Source organism: Rana temporaria, chromosome 4 (assembly GCF_905171775.1).
Source record: "Rana temporaria chromosome 4, aRanTem1.1, whole genome shotgun sequence".
Lineage (NCBI taxonomy): Eukaryota > Metazoa > Chordata > Amphibia > Anura > Ranidae > Rana > Rana temporaria.
In genome coordinates, this window is record NC_053492.1 from 351867628 (window position 1) to 351887943 (window position 20316).

Genomic DNA, 20316 nt, shown 5'->3' on the forward strand with positions numbered 1-20316 from the left:
CTTGACTCGGCGCACCCCGGTTCTTCCTCCCGCTGTCCGGTTCCTTCTCCTTCAGGGCTGGCCGCCGCTATACTGTATAGCGGCGGTCAGTCCGCTCTTCTGTAACGTCATCTTCTTCTCTTCTCGTCTTCCGTCTTCTCCAGATGTTGACACGCCGGCCGGCTCTTCTCGCTGCAATGACAGGTGCGCGGCTTGCGTCGGATTTATATAGGCCTCACAGTCCCATCATGCTCCGGTAGGTACCACGTGGGTAGGTATCACATGGGTAGGTACCAGAGCATGATGGGACTGTGAGGCCTATATAAATCCGACGCAAGCCGGGCACACTTCATTTCAGCGAGAAGAGCCGACCGGCGTGTCAACATCTGGAGAAGACGGAAGACGAGAAGAGAAGAAGATGACGTTACAGAAGAGCGGACTGACCGCCGCCAGTATAGCGGCGGCCAGCCCTGAAGGAGAAGGAACCGGACAGCGGGAGGAAGAACCGGGGTGTGCAGAGTCAAGAGCGGAGAGCGGCGAATATAGAAGAAGACCCCCCCAGAGCTGAGAAGACCCCTGGAGCGGAGAAGACGTCACAGAAGAGCTGAGAAGACCCCCGGAGCGGAGAAGACGTCACAGAAGAGCTGAGAAGACCCCCGGAGCGGAGAAGACGTCACAGAAGAGCTGAGAAGACCCCCGGAGCGGAGAAGACGTCACAGAAGAGCTGAGAAGACCCCTCGCAGCCGGAGAAGACGTCACAGAAGAGCGGTGAAGACCCCGGAGAGCAAGAGAAGACCCCCGGAAATCGGAAGAAGAAGCCTCCCCTGGTAAAAGAGCTAAAGAAGACAGGGGAGGCCTCCGGAGCAGACTAATAAAATATTTTAACCTCCCTGGCGGTATGATTCTGTCTGGAATTACGTACCAAAAGCGGTACATTTATTTTGCAAGGAAATTGGCGTTTTATACTGTAGGCCTGTAATTTTTAGAAATAACTCACTTAAATCTGACCAAGCAAGAGTCTTGTAGGCATCCCGGTATGATTTTTTTTTTTAAAACAAAATTATAAATTATAATATAATAAATAATTATAAATAATTATAACAAATAATAATATAATTATAATAAAAATTATTCAATAATGTAATCAACTCAAAATCACTGAAATTTGCAGTTGCAGAATTGTCGCTGTCATTATTTTATTTTTTTTATGACGAATTTCCTCGCAAATCGCTATCGCACATTTCTGCAAGTGATTATAATTTATTATCGCTGTTTTCTAGCTGATCTAAAACCATTTTTGACATAAAGGGACACTTTTGGACAATCTACAGTTTTTAGGCAGAAATGACATTTTTTATTATATAAAAGTACATGCAGGGCACTGGGCAGACCACTAGGGACAAGGGGGGTGTGTATTTTTTACATACAGTACTGTAATCTATAAGATTACAGTATACTGTATGTAAAGTGTTTGTTTACTTTTTTGAATTTGGCGCCGTTCTCCGCCCCCGTGCGTCGTAACGTCGCAGGGAACGGAGATCGGCGGCACACGGGGACTGTGAATCGAGCGAGGAGGTCCCGCTCGCTCACACAGCGGGTGGCATCGCTGGATCCAGGGACAAGGTGAGTAAACCAAGCCTGTGGATCCAGCGAAAGGTAAGCCCGTCCAGCCCGAGCGTGACTCGGGTTTACCGATCCTAACATGTAAAACCAACCCCGAGTCACGCTCGGGTTTACCGTCAGGGGGGTTAATACCCTGTGTGGTTTATTTGTGTTTTTACCACTTTTCTTGCAGGTGAATGGGTAGGGGTACGATGTACCCCATACTCATTCACTTAGGGTGGGGGGCCGGTATCTGGGGGCCCCCTTATTAAAGGGGGCTCCCAGATTCCGATAAGCCTCCCGCCCGCATACCCCGACAACCAACGGCCAGGGTTGTCGGGAAGGGGCCCTGTCCTCATCAACATGGGGACAGGGTGCTCTGGGGTGGGGGGGCCGCAGTGCGCCCCCCTGCCCCAGAGCACCCAACCCCCCCATGTTGAGGGCATGCAGCCTGGTACGGCTCAGGAGGGGGGGGGCGCTCGCTCATCCCCACTCCTTTCCTGACCGGCCGGGTAGCGTGCTTTGGATAAGGGTCTGGTATGGATTGTAGGGGGACCCCCCTACGCCGTTTTTTCGGCGTAGGGGGTGCTCTCCTTACAACCCATAACAGACCTAAGGGCCCAGTATGCTCCTGAGGGGGGAACCCATGCCGAATTTTTATTTAAAATCCGGTGGGGACTTCCCCCTCAGGATTCATAACAAACGCCGCACACGTGTAGAATTGGCGGGAATCCAAGTCGGATCTCCTGTCGCTTCTATGACGGCTTTGTCTCCATCGCGGCTGGCCAGCTCGGCGCTGGCTCCCGCGATGGGGCTCGTAGGTGCTCAATCTCGCCGAGAAAGGGAGCAAGATTGACACAATATCGCGTGCACCTACTGTACACTTTGCAAAGTGCACAGTATATTTTCCTTTAGTAAATCATCCCCTTTATTTTATTCACAGCACACTGGGTAACTCGGAAAGAATGCAGGGCAAGGCTCAGTGCTGCAGATTGTTGTGTCACCATGTCTCCATACAGCTACTGGTGATAATGCAAGATTTGTCAGCTCCACCCCTCCTCATCCTCCATGTCCTCCTTTTCTGAATTGTCCTATAATTCACCACTATCCCATTAGCGTTCAAGGAGCTATTCTATGAGTCAGGCTAAAATATGCAATGCAGTGCTTCAGCTGGTCTATGTAGGGGACAGGAGCCACACAGATTCTTGCAGCTCTGCGGGGGCAGGCCCAGACGTGGTTCACAATCCCTCCAGCTGGAGCCAGGAATGATGGTGTGCAATTTTGGCACAAACCTTGTGTCTGCCCTTAGACAGGGAAAATTTACACATGTGCCATGCTTGGCACGTGTCCTCAATTTGGTGGTGCAGCGTTTCTTAAGCAGGTACCCAGAGTTTGAAGATCTTCTAAAGCAGGCTAGAAGAGTATGTGGCCATTACAGGCGGTTATACACAGCCAGTGCTCAGTTGATTGAAATCCAGAGGGAATTCCACCTGCCCATAAACCGTCTGATTTGTGAAAAGGTGGAACTCGACTTTGGCAATTCTGCAGCAGCTGTGCATGCAGCAGAGGGCCGTCAATGAGTACCTGTGTGAGTATGGCACAATGACAGGCTCAGGCCAGCTTAGCTTGTTTTCCCCTTGCTGATGGCTGCTGATAAAGGATACATACACTGTACTGTCACCATTTGACAGTAGAGGCCACAAGGACGGTGAACCCCGACAATGCATGCATCAGTGACACAATCCCTGTTGTGTTCCTGCTGGAGTGGACTATGTGTGGCATTATGGACAGGGCACTCGAGGCAGAGCAGCAGCCCTCTTTATGCAGACACCATTCTTGTGACACCAAACAACACACAAGAGTGAGAGAGGGATAAGGAGGATTCTGGCAGTTTTGGAGGCATTGAAGCAGGGGAAGACATATGTCAACCCTTAATAGATGGTTTGTCCTCCCTAGAACCCTTGGGAGTAGTACGTGACTGGGAGAAGGCAGTTCCAGATACTGTAATCCTCAGTGACCCGAAGAAAACTTCTTCTTATGCCTCCGCAAACTTGTGGTGCATGGACTCCCTCATTCTTCAAAGCCTGCAGAAGGACCCAAGAATATGTGGCATAAAGGAGAATGATCACTATTAGTTGGCAACCCTCCTTGACCACCGCTACCAGGGGAAAGTCTCAGAATCATTGCTAAAACACAGCATCCCTTCACTGAGATGTGCTTTGAGGACTGTGCAAAGTATTAATGTTCCTGTTTGGAGAATACATACATTTGATGACTCACTGAATGTTTTATATTCCTACTATTCTATTTGTGGACTTAAAAAAAAAGTAGATTCTTGTTTATTGTAACTAACACGTTTTCTTAATTAGGACTTCAATAGACCCAATTAATTGGAGACACTGAAGCATATTAGAGATTTCATGCTCTTCTGAAAGACAACTTGAAGACTCTGCTTCTTAATAGCACATACATGAGAAATAGGGCTACACATATTTGTCAGCAGAAGATTGATAGGGTACTCCCTGGGGTTTAATTCTTGGTATCTGATATGTCATGTCATATTTCCATGATACATTTTTTGCATCTCGGTTAAATCTTTGGTTATTCTCATATATATATATATATATATATATATATATATATATATATATATATATATATATATATATATATATATATATATATATATATATATATATATATATATATAAAACAAAATATCACATAGGAATGTATTACAACATAAAACCTTTGCATGCAATAATTTTTTGGGATTTTAGTCAGTTGCTCTATCCAATTATTATTATTTTAATTAAAGCAGAGTTCCACCCTAAAGTGAAATTTCCTCTCATCTGATTCCTCCCCCCACTCCGGTGCCACAATTGGCACCTTTCGGGGGGACAGGATACCTGTTGGAGATGCTCCCCACCGTAGCTAAGTCTTCTAGAGAAGTTGCATGCTATAAGGATTCTGTCCAGCTGCCCCAGCCAGTTCTTATAGTGAAGAGCCTCCAACTTGACTGCAGTTCACTTGTCCAGTTTCCTCTCGGGTGCAGCTCCCCTATAATTGCTGAAGGAAGCAGAGAAACATTCTGTATTTTCCATACTATAAGACGCACTTTTTCCCCCCATAAATATGGGGGAAAATGTCTCTGCATTTTATGGAGCAAATGTATGCTAGGCACCACCACCCCTCCGCCTCCGGCACCGCCCCCACCACCACTGGCAATGCCCCCTGCCACCTCTGCCGGAAGAGATACAGGAGAGCGGAGGAAAGACATCTGAAGACTCTGTGAGCGTTGGGCGATCTCTCGGCTGGGCCTGACATTGTTGCTGAGACAGAAGACAGAGTCTTCATGGATGGAATGACATGAGGTAAGGCTGTGTTAAGCCACTAAGGCTACGTTTATGGCAATGGTCAGGCTGTATTTATTGGAATGGTCATGCTGCATTTATGGCAATGGTCAGGATGCATTTATGGCCAGGCTGCATTTCTTTGGCACTGGTCAGGCTGCATTTCATGGGCACTGGTAAATATTTTAGGACACCATTTGGTTCAGAATATTTTTCTTTACTTGTTTTCCTCCTCTAAAACCTAGGTGAATCTTATGGTCAGGTGCGTTTTATGGAGCGAAAAATACAATGGGCCAAATTCACAGTCAGCTTAAGCCAACATATCTGTTGATACGCCGCGTAAATTCTGTGATGCGCCGTTGTATCTATGTGCCATATTCAGGGAACAAGATACGCCTGAATTTTTCCAAGATACGACCGACGTAAGCCTCCTACGCCGTCGTATTTTGGGTGTATATTTACGCTGGCCGCTAGGGGCGCTTCCGTTGATTTACTCGTCGAATATGTAAATGAGCTAGATACGCCGATTCACGAACGTGCTTGTGCCCGTCGCAGTAAGCTACGCCGTTTACGTAAGGCGTATGTCATAGATAAAGTTACCCCTGCTATATGAGGCGCAGCCAATGCTAAGGTATGGACGACGGAACAGCTGTCAGATTTTACGTTGTTTACGTAAGTCGTATGTGAATGGGGCTGGGCGTAGGTTACGTTCACGTCGTACGCATTGAGCCGTCGTATGTTAGGGAGTATTTGCAACGTGATTCTGAGCATGGGCGCGCATGCGCCGTTCGTACGGCCATGCATTTACATGGGGTCACAGCTCATTTCAATACAACACGCTCACTACCTTCATAATTTAAATTAGGCGGGCTTACGCTGGCCCATTTACGTTACGCCGGCGCACATATGGGAGCAAGTGCTTTGTGAATACAGTACTTGCCTCTCAATGTTACGACGGCGTAGCGCATATGAGATGCGCTACGCCTATCTAAAGATGCGCCGATCTCTCTGAATCTGGCCCAAAATCTTTCCTGGATATGTCCAGGAACCCAGGGAGTATTGGGAAAATTAGTTGTGTCAGGTGCACGCAGACACAATAGTGTACTGATGTTTATACTCAGCATCTTGTTGACAAAAAGATCCTGAAAAGAATGTTCCATAAAGACATGTGTGTAAAAGAGCTTAACAGCATTTTATGCGGCGTACACACGGTCGTTTTTTGTGATGAAATAAAACGACGTTTTTCATCATGAAAAAAAAATATGTTTTTCTAACTTCATCATAAAAAACAACGTTCCCCACACACCATCGTTTTGTCAAAATGCTCTAGCAAAGCGCGGTTACGTACAACACGTACGATGGCACTCTGTTCCATTCAAGCTCCCGTCTCATAACTTGCTTCTGAGCATGCGCGGGTTTAAAACGTCGTTTTAGCCCACACACGATCATTTTTTATGACACAAAAAACGACATTTTGAAAAACGAAGCATGTTCGAATTTTTTTTTTGTCGTTTTTTAGAAGACAAAAAACGATAATTTTAAATGACGTTTTTAAAAACGTCGTTTTATTTCATCACAAAAAACGTCCGTGTGTACGCGGCATAAGAGTATACAAGCTTAAAATTTTTCTTCATTGCTAGTATTGCAATGTACGTGCATATATATACACATAAACATGTGTATACAGTAAGTGCATAAGTACATGTGCGTAAACTATTACACTCAAACGTAACATTTTATATTTTTGCTTTATGGCTCTGTACTCATTGCTCTATTATTGATCTTTATTCAGCTATGGAAAACAGATTATCGGTCTGTGTCTCTATGTGGTGCCACATCCAAAGAAAGAATCAGAAGAAAACAATGGGTCCCCTGACTGGACTTTAAAGGCACAAAAGTGTGAACCACAAGGTGGATGAATGTTTTAGAAAAAATATATATCATTTATTATAGAAATTCAAAACAGATTATATTAAAACATTGACATGATATGGAATGAATATGAACTAGCATATAATGGGGTTCAAAGTGCAAACGTTGCCCCCCTACAATCAGTACAAATTAAAGAGGTTGTAAAGGTAAAAAATGTTTTCCTAAATAGCTTCTTTTACCTTAGTGCAGTCCTCTTTCACTTACCTCATCCTTCGATTTTTCTTTTAAATGTCCTTATTTCTTCTGAGAGATCCTAACTTCCTGTTCTTCTGTCTGTAACTCCACACAGTAATGCGAGGATTTCTCCCTGGTGTGGAGTGTCGTGCTCGCCCCCTCCCTTGAGGGGGCGAGCAGGAGAGTCAGGACGCCCACTAACACACAGCTCCTTTCTCTATCTGCAACGTAGAGAGCGTCCTGACTCACCTGCTTGCCCCCTTCCCCCTTAAGGGAGGGGGAGAGCACGACATTCCACACCAGGGAGAAAGTCTTGCATCACTGTGTGGAGTTACAGACAGAAGAACAGGAAGTGAGGATTTCTCAGAAGAAATAAGGCCATTTAAAAGCAAAATCGAAGGATGAGGTAAGTGAAGGAGGACTGCACTAAGGTAAAGAAAGCTATTCAGGAAAACATTTTTTACCTTTACAACCTCTTTAATTTGTACTGATTGTAGGGGGGCAACGTGGGTGAGGTTTGACCAAAAAAATTTTTAAAACGATAACAGCACAAATACATTTTTTAGCAGCACAAACCAGCACAAACGTAGCACCAACCAACAAGACCAGTTTTGTGTCTTTTGGATGTTGTAGGGGGGCCGAGTGACATTTAAAGCGGAGGTTCACCCGTATATATTACTTTTTTCCCTTAGATGGGTGCTCGTTTTGTCTAGGGGAATCGGCTAGATGTTTTAAAATATGAGCCGTACTTACCGTTTACGAGATGCATCTTCTCCGTCGCTTCCGGGTATGGGCTGCGGGAGTGGGCGTTCCTATGTTGATTGACAGTCTTCCGAATGGCTTCCGACGGTCGCATCCATCGCGTCACGATTTTCCGAAAGAAGCCGAACGTCGGTGCGCAGGCGCAGTATAGAGCCGCACCGACATTCGGCTTCTTTCGGCTACTAGTGACGCGATGGATGCGACCGTCGGAAGCCTCTCGGAAGACTGTCAATCAAGAAGGAACGCCCGCCCCTGAAGACCCATACCCGGAAGCCGACGGAGAAGATGCATCTCGAAAACGGTAAGTACGGCTCATATTTTAAAACAATTAGCCGATTCCCCTAGACAAAACGAGCAGAAATCTAAGGGGAAAATATCAAACAATGAATGAATGGGTGAACTCCCGCTTTAATGACATTTAATAAATCATTAATAACGCAACATGATAAAAGATAGAACAGAGATTTAAACGGCACAAACCAGCACAAATGCGGCACTAACCAACCAGCCCAGCTTTGTGTCCTTAGGCATTTGTAGGGGGGCTGGATGATGTCATAGTCTGGAAAAAAAAATGCTAATATCTTAAAAATAAAAGTAGCACAAATGTAAATTTTTATTTAATAAATATTTTTTTATTTGTGCTAATTGTAGGGGGGCCAGCTTTGCTGAGCTTAAAGAAAAGTGGAGTTTTTTTTTTTTTTTACTCCCATGTACAAAAAACCTTAAAGGGGCCTGCTCCTGCATCTGATAATGGGGAGTAAATGGTAATTTTCGCAAAAGACATACTCCCAAACAGATATTGCATGGCTCCTGACATTTTAAAAATATGCTGAAATACTGCATTTCCTAAACAGCACTTCTTTGGTTATATTCCACACTTTGGTAGAAGTCATTGTCATTGCTAGTGTAAACAGTAGCACCACAATTTCACATATCAGGATAAAAGGTATGAAATGTTGTTCTTTCCTCAAGAGAGAAAATTTACACTTCATATTCATAAATTCCTTTCTGTAAATTATCATTATCTCCTCTGCCTATTTTATATTGTCTGATTGAGCAGTAATACATACTAGTTTGTTGAATCCACAAAGGCCATAATCTATTCTGGCAACATTAGTCCCACGTAAAAATATATATATATATATATATCTTTTTTATGTAGTTCCATAGGGCCAAATTCTCAAAAAAGCTGCCTAACTTAACTTTCAGCAGTTAAGTTACACTGACTTAAAATTTCTACCTAAGTGCCTGATCGTCAAAGCACTTACCTAGAAATTTCAGGCCGTGTAACTTAAGTGCCGCTGTCGTAAGGCGGTCCTCCTCTCCTGGGGGCGTTTAAAATTTAAATGAGGCGCGCTCCCGCGCCGGCCGTACTGCGCATGCGTGTGACGTCATTTTCCCGACGTGCAGCGCGCGAACGTAATTAACGCCGGGCGGCTTTGAGAATTTCGACGGGACACTAAAGTTGCGACGGGTGAAAAAAAAAAGACGCGCCGGGAAAACAAATAATTATAAAAAAAAAATGACAGCGTCGCTCAGCATGCATTCCTGAGAGGAAGAACTCCATGCCAATTTTCAAAGAAAAAACCGGCATGGGTTCCCCCCCCCCAGGAGCATACCAGGCCCTTAGGTCTGGTATGGGTTGTAAGGAGACCCCCCCACGCCGAAAAATCGACGTAGGGGGTCCCCCTACAATCCATACCAGACCCGTATCCAAAGCACGCTACCCGGCCGGTCAGGAAGGGAGTGGGGACGAGCGAGCGCCCCCCCCCTCCTGAGCCGTGCCAGGCCGCATGCCCTCAACATGGGGGGGTTGGGTGCTCTGGGGCAGGGGGGCGCACTGCGGGCCCCCCCACCCCAGAGCACCCTGTCCCCATGTTGATGAGGACAGGACCTCTTCCCGACAACCCTTGCCGTTGGTTGTCGGGGTCTGCGGGCGGGGGCTTATCGGAATCTGGGAGTCCCCTTTAATAAGGGGGCCCCCAGATACCGGCCCCCCACCCTAAGTGAATGGATATGGGGTACATCGTACCCCTATCCATTCACCTGGAGGCAAAAAGTAAGTTAGTAAACACACAACACAAGGCTTTTTAAAATAATTTATTATTCTGCTCCGGATGCCCCCCCTGTCTTCTTTATTAGCTCTATTACCAGGGGGGGCTTCTTCTTCCACTCTCCGGGGGTCTTCTTCCACTCTCCGGGGGGGGGTTCTTCTTCCGCTCTCCGGGGGGGGCTTCTCCGCTCTCCGGGGGTCTTCTTCCATCTTCTCCCCTCTTCCGCTGTTGACTCGGCGAACCCCGGTTCTTCTGCAGATGTCCGGTGCCTTCTTCTTCAGCGCTGGCTGCCTGCTATCTTTGTGTGTTAGCTCAATTAGTAACAGGCAGCCGGCGCGGTCTTCTGTGACGTCAGGGTCTTCTCTTCTGTTCTTCTCCCCTCTTCCGATGTTGCCTCGTCGCCTCTTGTCGCTGTAATGATGGAAGCGCGCCTTGCATCCCATTTATATAGGCATCACCGTCCCATCATGCTCCGGTAGGTACCCACGTGGTGGGTGCACGTGGGTAGGCACCCACCACGTGGGTACCTGCCGGAGCATGATGGGACGGTGATGCCTATATAAATGGGATGCAAGGCGCGCTTCCATCATTACAGTGACAAGATGCGACGAGGCAACATCGGAAGAGGGGAGAAGAAGAACCTGACGTCACAGAAGACCGCTCCGGCTGCCTGCTAGAAATTGAGCTAACACACAAAGATAGCAGGCAGCCAGCGCTGAAGAAGAAGGCACCGGACATCTGCAGAAGAACCGGGGTTCGCCGAGTCAACAGCGGAAGAGGGGAGAAGATGGAAGAAGACCCCCGGAGAGCGGAGAAGCCCCCCCGGAGAGCGGAAGAAGAAACCCCCCCCGGAGAGTGGAAGAAGACCCCCGGAGAGTGGAAGAAGAAGCCCCCCCTGGTAATAGAGCTAATAAAGAAGACAGGGGGGGCATCCGGAGCAGAATAATAAATTATTTTAAAAAGCCTTGTGTTGTGTGTTTACTAACTTACTTTTTGCCTCCAGGTGAATGGATAGGGGTACGATGTACCCCATATCCATTCACTTAGGGTGGGGGGCCGGTATCTGGGGGCCCCCTTATTTGAGGGGACTCCCAGATTCCGATAAGCCCCCGCCCGCAGACCCCGACAACCAACGGCAAGGGTTGTCGGGAAGAGGTCCTGTCCTCATCAACATGGGGACAGGGTGCTCTGGGGTGGGGGGGCCCGCAGTGCGCCCCCCTGCCCCAGAGCACCCAACCCCCCCATGTTGAGGGCATGCGGCCTGGCACGGCTCAGGAGGGGGGGGCGCTCGCTCGTCCCCACTCCCATTCCTGACCGGCCGGGTAGCGTGCTTTGGATACGGGTCTGGTATGGATTGTAGGGGGACCCCCTACGTCGATTTTTCGGCGGAGGGGGGGTCTCCTTACAACCCATACCAGACCTAAGGGCCTGGTATGCTCCTGGGGGGGAACCCATGCCGGTTTTGAATTTAAAAATTGCCGTGGAGTTCTCCCTCAGGAATGCATACCAAATGCCGTCGCTTGAATGGGCCTTTACAAGGTTTGACTAACTTTCCACATTATAAAACCAGCCCTAGTTTTGCGCAGGCAAATTCGGAACTTACGCAGAAATCACAATGATGAAATGCTTTGAAAATCTGCTTAAGTCCTCATTTGCATACGCAAAGCTGCATTTCAATGAGAAATGCCCCCAGTGGCGGATGCGGTACTGCATCCTAAAATCTGACCGTGTAAGTGTCTTACACATGTCAGATTTTCTGCCTAACTTTGGAAAAAGCCTTTTGAGAATCGTTTCCAAAGTTAGGCACAGGGATACGCAGGTTGAACAGCAGTTAAGTCTGCGTATCTCTTTTGAGAATCAGGCCCATGGTGTACATTTCATGCAACATCCTACTGCAAATAGAATGGTCATTAACTGAAACTACTATTAACTTTGAAATGATCAATGTTTACAACATAAGGCAGAGTATTTTTTTAATTTTTTCTTTAAACGAGCCTGTCCTAATTAGATATATTCATCTTTAGTCTGGTGAATAAGAGGTACTTCTAAAGGTGTAAATTCATGTGAAAAAGTAAGTACACCCTATGGGAATTGTTGCCCTTTTTCAAAATATTTGAACAGTTAAATATACGATCTTGTATAAAATAGTGCCTAAAGTTAAAGCTGATATAATTGAACAAATAACGCATAAAACTGACATTTAATTTTTCACAGCCTAAATGAACAAAACCCGCAAATTTTCCTCAACTTAAAAATCCGTTAAATTAGATACAGGTGTTTCAGATTAGATGAGAATGATTAGGACCTTCTTGTCCTTGAGGTTTTCTCTTGTATGTCACACAGAGCAGCCTTATGTAACAAAATAATCTCTCTAATGTCATTTTTTTAGTAATTAAAATTAAAAACAGAAAATTAGGTAGTTAGGTGAACATAACATCTACTACAGGTGTTAAACACTGGAGAACCCAGGAGATGCGTGATGTGTTTTTTTCTTCTTTGCGTAAATTACCTTTAAATAAATTGTGCTGTGTTTTCCAACATGCAAGCAATTATATTACATTTAGCAAAATCTTCTCTTCAGCCCCCTCTAGCTTTACTGAGAGCACTAATGAGTTTCATTAGGGTAGAAGCATTATTTTTCTCTGCATCACAAAATAATGAAAACGTCTGTATTCATTGTATATCAATGTTAAAAGGTCTTTTCTCTCACTCATAAAGCCTGCTTAATCTATCAAATAGTATTAGTCACGACAAGGTGCCTTTTGTATATTTTACTTACCCAAGTTAGTAACATACATACAGGTGAAACGCGAAAAATTTGAATATCGTGCAAAAGTTCATTTATTTCACTAATGCAACTTAAAAGGTGAAACTAATGTAGCAAGGTACCACTTTCTATATGGTTAAAAGACTACCGTTGTAGATAAAGAAGGAACTCAGCTCCCTCCGATGGCCGATTGTGTTATAGCCTGTTGTTTTACCCTGGTACAGCGAGGGATGTTGGGAAATTAAGTACAGGGAGATAAAGACTCCATTGCCCTGGTCAATTGACAGACTACAATATCCAGAGTGCAACTGTGCGATCCCAATGTGCTTTGCAGGGTGAAGGAATTTAAGGAGGGGGACGTCTTTGGCTCGCTCTCTCTGGACCGCCTCTCCAAGCAAGAAGGAGGCCTGTGTTGAGGTATGTCACCTGAAGCCTAGGCCTATACTCGCCTATGCAGATCGCCCCATCCTGTGAGGGGGATTCCTGACGGAGTGACCGAACCGTGTCCAAGAGCAGCTGGTGACCTGTTCGATCAGCAGTGTGTGACGGCCGAGTGGAAGACCGGGAACTGTTGGTAACGGAAAGGACAGAGTATCGCAGTTTTCGCTGACGGAGCAATCCAGAAAGGCCAGGCCTGGTTGGGTGAGACAGGCATCTGCCCAACAATATTTGGATTACAAATTACTTAATGTGCACCACCGCATGCCAGCTAAAATACGCACGAACTGTTGAGAACGATCGTATTGAGGTTTGGTCTGATGAAACCAAACCACCCTAGTGAGACACATGTATTATAGACTGCCTGTTAGTAAGTGTCAGTTGTTGATATACATACATACATATATATATATACTCTTCTATCGAAAGTATTTGGTTATATTAAGTTGCACAGTGTTGCTGTTAGAGAGAGCTGGGTGAGGCCTGGTGAATAGTTCAAACCGTGATTTGTCATAATTGTGATGATCATGGCTTACAGCTCATGAAAACCCCAAATCCGTTCACTGGAAGGGGCGTGGCCGGACGAGGATGGTGATGGACGCTTTCTGGACGAGCTCTGTCTAGCAGATTGTAATCTGGAGCCATCGGTTACCGGTATTACCGTTTTAATTACAAAAACACCCCATCCTGTATCAGCGACTTTACCTGATCTATAAAATACCTTTCTTGAGGAGTTTCGATACGAACTCATCCATTGCTGTGACCCGGGGCCTCCTCTTCATACAGTGGCGTCATCGCCATTTTGAGGCCTACAGATTATCGGACAGCCCCGGACTCGAGTACGGATCGCTGAGCCCATTAAGCTGCATCCACCCCTCCGTCCACCCAGGATACACTGCTATAGGCGTCGGAAGTGACCGGCGACACTCCCTCACCTCCCTCAGTCACTCAAGGCCCGTGGTCTCGGCCTACCTCCGGAGGCCTGGCGGCCATCTTGCTTCACCCACTGCCTCAACTCTCATATACCCCTTTCTCCTCAGGGCTCAATACTGCTTCCCCTACATCCTTCAAGGTGGATAGGCCATTTCTTTATTTTATGGCATAATACCCTTTGATGGTTATATGTAACAGTTGAAAGGGTGTCAGAGGCCAGGACGGGAGGTATATGGATATGCTCTGAGGAGGCTATGTGACATCCCTCTTTTGTAGACTCTGCACGGACAAGAGATAATTATATGTTATATAATAGGAATCCGAAACCATTTTAGGATCTCCAAGTGCTAGAAATACATAAACTGAGGTGATAATTAATGTACTTGACCGCTGTCCTCATATAATTTACCTCAGGAGACTGCAGCTCAGTGTGGGGACAGAGGCTCATAATCCAGCAATATATTTACAAGGGCCTGATAGTTTCTTGAAACACCTTCTCCTCAGAAGTCTCATGTAACTGTTTGCAATTTATGTGATTCATGTTAACACACTACAGTGCAGGATTTAAGACCCGGTCTATTATTGATATTATCAAGATTTGATACCTAACGGGTAATCTTTCCCTTACTGAATTGCTTTATTACTATCTAGCTACCTGAATGCAGGAATTGCCTGGTTGTGATGCACTGTGAAACTCTTCCATTGAGGTAACAACGCCATCTTGTGGTATACACGTTTATTACAGCATAAAACCATTACCCAGCTATTCGCTTACAGGGCACTGACAGTATCTTATTAAATCTAGTTGTCTGGACACCATAACATTTCACTATACAAATGGACCATAATACCTCGGTTTTGTGAAGATTAAAGGAACAGGACTGTCAATGTCAATATGAATTTCTGACAACTTTAGTGTTTTTTTTTTTCTCTTATATATATATATATTTTTTTTAATATTTTGTGCTATTATTTCTTTCTAAACTGGATTATTTATTCATATGCCCTGACCACCTGACTGCACTAGGAAACTGTCCGCTGATATCAAAGTCAGGCTACCGACTGGATACAGTTCTCAGTGGCTGTCATATACACCGTCGGATTATACTATGATTATCCCTGTAATGGGAATTCACTGAGGTATTCTTACACACCGTCCGAAGTCTGTCGACGAAAGAAGCAGATTTGACTCTCTATACATTAATAGGATATCTGAATGGTATGAAATTTATGGCATTCCCATAAAGATGGTCTTTTCCTTTACTTATGTACTCTAAGCTGGGTTTAGGCTGTTCGCAAGATTAACTTCTGCTGACTGATAATTGTGGTAAGAGAGTTCTACCTAAGGGAGCTGGTATAGGAGTACACTGCAGATTTCGCAATACATTGATATTTGAATACTGTTGTCAGATATTTATTTTAACACTTCATATATATGAAGGGGAAACAAAGTAAAAAAAAAAAAAAAATAGAATCATCAAAGAGTCTCTTTATGATATAGACTCCCCTCCTTCTACAAGCCCTCAGACATCTGTTGGAGATACTGAGTTCGACGGACAAGTCTCGTCACTTCTACTTCCCACCTCATCACCTCCTTCTCTGGGTTCAGCAAAGCTTCTAAATTTATATCCTTCTACAATTGGGGGAGCTCTCACAACTACAATGGCTGACCACATGATTCCTATTGAGTCCGTCTCTCAGGATCCTAAACAGGTAACTGCAAATACTGAACATGTTCCGGAAGCTTCTTTCAATGTTGCTGAACTGTATAACAAAATATCTGAAATGATGGAAAGGGGTTTAGCTCTTACTGCCGAGAAAATCACTAACGATATCAGGGCTGACTTTCATTGTCTTGGCAACAGGATTGATTCTATAGAACATAAGTTAGATGCTAACGTTTCGAAAACTGAACAACATGATAGCCATATGCATTTCTTGCAAGATCAACTGGAGGCTGCTCAGGATAAGATTGATGATTTAGAAAACAGGTCAAGAAGGGAGAATTTTAGGGTCAGGGGTCTTCCTGAATCCATTGTGGATGTCCACTCAGCAATACAGGACATTATAAAAATCCTTCTACCATCTATACCTACTCCAAAAATGGAATTAGACAGGGCTCATAGATCATTGGGTCCACTAAGAAGAGATGGTTTACCCAGAGATGTGGTGGTCAAGCCTCATTATTTCTCCACCAAGGAGGACGTTATGAAAAGATCTAGACAACAGGAGAATCTCCAATACCATGGTGCTACAATACAAATATTTTCTGACATTTCTCCATACACCATCCAGAGAAGAAGAGCGATGAAACCGTTATTGTCGGCCCTCATGGACAATGACATCAAATACAAATGGGCCTTTCCCTTCGCCTTAAAGTTCAATCACAATGGCAGACACCATGTGATACATAATCTCCGTGAGGGTGAAAAACTTCTAATTGATCTAAAAATTATCTCTCTTAAACCAGCTATGGACACTACTTCACCTCAACTACCATCAGGCAAGAGGACCACACCTACTAGTCCAAATCTGAATACTTGGAACAAGGTCAAATACAGAAAAGTTGGAAAAGACTCCATCACCTGAATATTGAATAGTCTTACCCAGGAAGTATCTCTCAGGATTTTTTTTATGTCACACAGTGTCCGTGATGATTTTTTTTTATTTTTTTAGGAGAGAGGGAAAAGGGAGAAGGGAAATTATTATTATTTTTTTTCCCCTCTTATTTTTACTATTTAATACGGAGGAGGTTACTTCTTCATTTCTGAAATATCTAATATAATACATATATAGTATGGTTTTCCCCCTTTCTTTTTTTACCCCTCTCTCCTTATTTATTTTTTATTTTTTATGGTCCCTATTAATTGAATGCCATTGTTCTTGAAAAAGTTTTTATGATGTAAAGTTTAATCTGTCGATGACTGACGACGGTGAGGTATTGGACCTCAACTTACCTCTTGGAGCGACACTTTGTCGACCCAATGGGTAAGAATATAGTCCATTTAAGGGACTATGCTAATGTTTTTCGTTTGAATGAGGGAAGGAGACTCTTTCTCTTCCCCCATTCTGGGTCACGATTTGACCTTGCACGATTTAGTGACTTGTTGTGCAGTATGTTTTTTTATTCTTGTCTTTTTGCCTCTTCTTTCTGTTTCCCTTTTTTCCTTCTCGCCCTCTTCTTCTCTTTAGCCTGCCTGCCATTGCTCGTAATAACGGTGTTACAGATGATATCCTTGCGGTCCTGCCTAACCATAGTAGTAGACAAGACTTATGGCTGGATCAAATGATGTATCTAAACCCCTTAGTGTTGTCACTCACAACACTCAGGGGTTGAATTCTCCTATTAAGAGACGCAAAGCTCTTCAAGTTTACAAATCTCTTCATGTAGATGTAGTTTTCCTTCAAGAAACCCACTTCCCTAAACAATACAACCCCACTTTTATGCATGCTCACTATCCATTATTTTTTCTAGCTAAAGCGGAAAACAAAACTAAAGGTGTGGCCGTTTTGTTCTCTAGATACTGTAATTTTAACTTGATCAAGGAATATGGAGACCCGGAAGGTAGGTTTATCTTGATAAAAGGTACTCTTGACGAAAAAATTTACACATTCGTTTCTTATTATGCTCCTAACAGAGGTCAAAAGCGGTTTTTCACTCAGATGCTTGATACCCTCCGTCCATTTATGGAGGGAATTATTGTTATGGGAGGAGACTCTAACCTGGCTTTTGACATTGGATTGGACAAATCCAAATCTAAAGCCGATAAGGTCATCAGACCGACTAAAATTAGTTTACAAGTAGCACGTATTTTACATCAAAACAGACTGACTGATATCTGGAGGGAATTAAACCCAAGAACTAAAGACTATACTCACTATTCTAACCCCCACCAGTCTTACTCTCGTATAGATCATATACTGATATCAAACCATCACGTCCCGGCAGCCATTAAATCTAATATAGTTGATGTTTCCTGGTCGGATCACTCAATGGTTCTTTTGTCACTAAGGAGAGAGGATACTTCTCCTAAAGTATCTCATTGGACACTTAATAGATCTATTTTGAAAAATCCTGTCCTAATAAAGGATATTGAGCAATCCCTTCTAGAATATTTTGAACACAATGATACAGATGATATATCCCCTGAAACTTTGTGGGCTGCTCACAAGGCTTCTATCAGGGGCAAAATAATACAATTGGCCGCTAACCTCAAAAAACAGAAGAACCTAGAAATAAAAAGACTGGAAATCAACTATTTAGACCTGTGTAGAAAACATAAAACTGATCCTCATAACTTTCCTACTCAGGCACTTGATGCGGCCAGATCTGCTCTGAACCTGGTACTTACGACTAAGGCGGGGGAAGATATAAAATGGACTGGAGCTAATTTCTATAAATTTAAAGATAAAATAGGTCCAATGCTAGCACATAAATTGTCACCTAGATTTCAATCAAGAACTCTCCCTAAAATAAAGATGATTGACGGTTCATTCTCCCTAAACCCTAGGAGAATAATGGAGGCCTTCTATGACTTTTATTCTAAGCTTTATACCTCTACTGAGGATTCTTCTTCAGAGAGGATAGATGATTTTCTTAGCAATCTGAATCTTCCTAAATTGTCTGAAATACATACAGAGGTGATGGAGGCTCCCATTTCAATTGAGGAAGTATCGACAGTGATTAAACACCTAAAATTAGATAAAGCCCCGGGACCTGATGGATTTTCGAGTTCATATTACAAAACATTTTCAAGCATTTTAACGCCCTATTTGGTGAGATTTTTCAACCACATGACCGAGGGAGATCCTATAGAAAGACAACTCAATTTGGCTTATATATCGGTGATCCCTAAGCCGGAAAAGGATCATAGCCTGGTGGAGAACTATAGACCGATATCTCTTATTAATAACGATCTTAAGATACTTACTAAAATAATGGCCAATAGGTTATCTTCTTTCATTGGTCAATATGTTAGTAAAGATCAAGTTGGCTTCATTACTGGGAGGCAAGGTCCGGATCAGGTTAGGAGAGCTATTGATCTGATTTCTATACTGAACTCAGGATGGTCTGGTGATACTGGTCAGAAGGGTATGCTTCTTTCCATAGATCTTCAGAAAGCATTTGACTCAGTGTCTTGGCCTTTTATGTTCAAGGTGATGAACCATTGGGGGTTTGGCGCTAAATTTCTGGGTATCCTGTCTGCACTTTACTATTCCCCTGAAGCTAAAGTACGCTTTCAAGGTATTTTTTCAGAATCTATCGAGATCCGTAGAGGTACAAGTCAGGGATGCCCTTTATCTCCCCTGATATTTGCAATTGTGATTGAATCCCTGGCTATAGCTATTCGTGAAAATGCAAATATCAGGGGTGTTCGATGTGCCAAAAAGGAACATAAGTGCGCCTTATTTGCAGACGACCTTTTACTTTTTTTGACTGCACCAGAAACATCCCTGCCCGAAGTATACTCTCTTATGGACGAATTTTCTCTGGTTTCAGGTCTTGCTGTAAACATAGCCAAATCCAGGGCCCTCAATGTTTCACTTACTGAGTCCACTGTTTCTCTACTGAAAGAACGTTATAGATTCAAATGGGACGCCTCTTATATTAAATACCTAGGCATTAATTTGACCCCCAATATTCAGAATTTATATCTAGCCAACTATCCCCCTATGTATAGAAAACTTGAGAAGGATCTGAAAGACTGGGGTACTCAGAATATAGGTTGGATTGGTAGAATTAATTCGGTCAAGATGACTCTTCTCCCTAGGCTTTTGTATCTCTTTCGATCATTACCTATACCGATAATCAAAAGTCAACTAAAATCCTTTCAAGGCAAAATTACCAAGTTTATATGGAACAACAAGGGTCCACGCCTTCCATCTCGCACTCTCTATAACTTATCTGAACAAGGCGGTCTAGGTGTGCCTAATTTGATATGGTACTACCAATCAGCGAGATTAGCGCAATTATCAGACATTTTTCTTAAAAATGAACGTCCTGATTGGATAGACATCGAAGAACAGGCGATTCCGAATCTAACGATAGAGGATTTAATGTGGAGTCATACCAAGAAAAGGCCTTCTATATTATCTCCGACTCTATCTCAAACTTTAGTTTTATGGGATTCACTTAAAAACAATCCCTCTCTAATCTCTAAAGGTAGGCCTTTATCGAATATTTTCATAGACCCATTCTTTACTTCTAAAATTGATAAAGATTCCTTTAAATGGTGGCATGATAAGGGGTTGTATCGTATAGGACGCTTCTTTTCTCGTTCGGGTCCCCTCCCCGAGCAACATTTTATTGACAAGCTAGACC